Genomic DNA, 3,939 nt, shown 5'->3' on the forward strand with positions numbered 1-3,939 from the left:
CGTTGAGTATGCTTACGAGGATCAAGTCGACTCTGAGAACTTTGCAGGCAAGATGACCATACCCTCGAAATCACTTCTATCTTTGCTTGCTAGATGCTCGCTCTTTTGCTATGCCTATGCTACGATACCTACCACTTTCTTATCATGCCTCCCATATTGCCATGTCAAACCTCTAACCCACGTTGTCCTAGCAAAACGTTGTTCGGCTATGTTACCACTTTGCTCAGCCCCTCTTATAGTGTTGCTAGTTGCAGGTGAAGATTGGAGATCGTTCCTTGTTGGAACATGTTTATTGTTGGGATAACACCATATTATCTTGTTTATCTTAATGCACCTATATACTTGGTAAAGGGTGGAAGGCTCGGCCTTATGCCTGGTGTTTTGTTCCACTCTTGCCGCCCTAGTTTCCGTCATATCGGTGTTATGTTCCCGGATTTTGCGTTCCTTACACGGTTGGGTTATAATGGGAACCTCTTGATAGTTCGCCTTGAATAAAACTCCTCCAACAATGCCCAACACTGGGTTTACCGTTCGCCACCTAGACTTTTTTTCCCTTGGGTTCAGCGGACTCAAGGGTCATCTTTATTTAAACCCCCGGGGCCAATGCTCCTCTGAGTGTTGGTGCACCTTGTCAGCCGCCGGTGGCCACCAGGGGCAGCTCTGGGCTAGCCTATCGGAAGTTTGGACGATCCGGTGTGCCCTGAGAACGAGATATGTGCAGCTCGTATCGAGATTTTTTGGCACATTCGGGTGGTGTTGCTGGACTTGTTTTACCATTGTCGAGATGTCTTGTAACCGGGATGCTGAGTCTGATCGGACTGTCTTGGTAGAAGGAATATCCTTCATTGACCGTGAGAGCTTGTGATGGGCTAAGTTGGGACTCCCCTGCAGGGGTTTCAACTTTCAAAAGCCGTGCCCGCGGTTATGGGCAGATGGGAATTTGTCAACCGCGTGTGTAACCATGATGGTCTCTTCTCGGCGGAGTCCGGGAAGTGAACACGGTGTTGGAGTAATGCTTGACGTAGGTTGTTCTAAGATAAGTTCTTGATCATAGTTGTTCGACCGTGCCTTTGCCTTCTCTTCTCGCTCTCTTTTGCGTATGTTAGCCACCAAATATGCTAGTCGCTTGCTGTAGCTCCACGTCATATCTTTACCCTTCCTATAAGCTTAAATAGTCTTGATCGCGAGGGTGTGAGATTGCTGAGTCCCCGTGACTCACAAATTCCTTCCAAAACCAGATGCAGGGACCGATGATACTGTTCCAGGTGATTCAACTGAGCTCAAGTGGCTGTTCGATGAGGACTCAGGATGATACTACGTGTCTTTCCCAGATGATCAGTAGTGGTGACTAGTTGGGGCGATCGGGGAATTTGTCGCATTTGGGGGTTGATCTTTATTTTGGTTCCGTAGTCGGACCTTGAGTGTATTGGATGGATGTAATGACTTATTTGTGTATTTGTGTGATGTGGCGAGTGTAAGACAACTATGTACCTTTCCCTTTATTTATTTACATGGGTTGTTGTGAAGATTACCTCACTTGCGACATTGCTTTCAATGCGGTTACGCCTCTAAGTCATGCTTCGACACGTGGGAGATACAGCCGCATCGAGGGCGTTACATTCCAGGACGTAATTCTTCTGTGCAGCAATGAGGATAATCCTCAAGTTACGGACCTAGTCCGTGTAGTTGCTACCATCATCTTTCAACTTAGCTTTCTCTAGGAACGCATTAAAATTCAACGGAACAAAAACACGGGCCATCTATCTGCAACAACATAGACATGTAAAATACTATCATGTACTAAGTTCATGATAAATTATAGTTCAATTAATCAAATTACTTAGGAACTCCCACTTAGACACACATTTCTCTAATCATCTAAGTGATCACGTGATCCATATCAACTAAACCATGTCCGATCATCACGTGAGATGCAGTAGTTTTCAATGGTGAACATCACTATGTTGATCATATCTACTATATGATTCACGCTCGACCTTTCGGTCTCAAGTGTTCCGATGTCATATCTGCATATGCTAGGCTCGTCAAGTTTAACCTGAGTACTCCGCGTGTGCAAAACTGGCTTGCACTCGTTGTATGTGAACGTAGAGCTTATCACACCCGATCATCGCGTGGTGTCTCGGCACGACGAACTGTAGCAACGGTGCATACACAGGGAGAACACTTATACCTTGAAATTTAGTGAGAGATCATCTTATAATGCTACCGCCGAACTAAACAAAATAAGATGCATAAAGGATAAACATCACATGCAATCAATATAAGTGATATGATATGGCCATCATCATCTTGTGCCTTTGATCTGCATGTCCAAAGCACCGTTATGATCACCATTGTCACCGGCTTGAGACCTTGATCTCCATCGAAGCATCATTGTCGTCTCACCAACTATTGTTTCTACGACTATCGCTACCGCTTAGTGATAAAGTTAAGCAATTACATGGCAATTTCATTTCATACAATAAAGCGACAACCATATGGCTCCTGCCAGTTGCCGATAACTGTGTTACAAAACATTATCATGTCATACAATAAAATTTAGCATCATGTCTTGACCATATCACATCACAACATGCCCTGCAAAAATAAGTTAGACGTCCTCTACTTTGTTGTTGCAAGTTTTACGTGGCTGCTACGGGCTGAGCAAGAACCGTTCTTACCTACGCATCAAAAACCACAAAGAGGTATAGTGATTGCTTTTTGATCTTCAGAAATAACCATGTTCATTGAATCCGATTCAACAAAAGCTAGAGAAATAGACACCCACTTGCCACCTGTGTGCGAAGCACGTCGGTAGAGCCAGTCTCGCGTATCGTACGCGTAATGTCGGTATGGGCCGCTTCATCCAACAATGCTGCTGAATAAGAATCAACTAATGAAGGCAAGAAATATGTATATACCCATGCCCACAACTCCTTTGTGTTCTACTTATGCATATAACATCTACGCATAATCCTGGCTAGGATGCCACTGTTGGGGAACGCAGTAATTTCAAAAAAATACCTACGCACACACAAGATATAGCAACGAGAGGGGAGAGTATCGTCTGCGTACTCTCGTAGACTATAAGCGGAAGCATTATGACAACGCAGTTGATGTAGTCGTACATCTTCATGATCAACCGATATAGTACCGAAGATACGGCACCTCCACGATCTGCACATGTTCGGCTTGGTGACGTCCCGCGAACTCACGATCCAGTAGAGCTTCGAGGGAGAGCTTCGTCAGCACGACTACGTGATGATGGTGATGATGTTGCTACCGGAACAGGGCTTCGCCTGAGCACCGCTATGATATTACCGAGGTGGATTATGGTGGACGGAGGAACTGCACATGACTAAATATCAATGATCAACTTGTGTGTCTATGGGGTGCTCCCTCCCCCGTATGTAATGGCGTGGAGGAGGGGGAGGGGGCCGGTGAGGGAGTCCTGCATTAGGGGGTCCTCGGACAGTCGGACAGTTGGACTATGAAGATACAAGATTGAAGACTTCGTCCCATGTCTGGGTGGGACTCTCCTTTGCGTGGAAGGCAAGCTTGGCAATTCAGATATGTAGATCTCCTCCCTTGTGACCGACTCTGTGTAACCCTATCCCCCTCCGGTGTCTATATAAACCGGAGGGTTTAGTCCATAGGACGACAACAATCATACCATTGGCTAGCTTCTAGGGTTTAGCCTCTCTGATCTCGTGGTAGATCAACTCTTGTAATACTCATATCATCAAGATCAATCAAGCAGGAATTAGAGTATTACCTCCATCGAGAGGGCCCAAACCTGGGTAAACATTTTGTCCCCTGCCTCCTGTTACCATCCGCCATAGATGCACAGTTCGGGACCCCCTACCAGAGATCCGCCGGTTTTGACACCGACATTGGTGCTTTCATTGAGAGTTCCACTGTGTCGTCACCATAAGGCTT

Source organism: Triticum dicoccoides, chromosome 6A, assembly GCF_002162155.2.
Source record: "Triticum dicoccoides isolate Atlit2015 ecotype Zavitan chromosome 6A, WEW_v2.0, whole genome shotgun sequence".
Lineage (NCBI taxonomy): Eukaryota > Viridiplantae > Streptophyta > Magnoliopsida > Poales > Poaceae > Triticum > Triticum dicoccoides.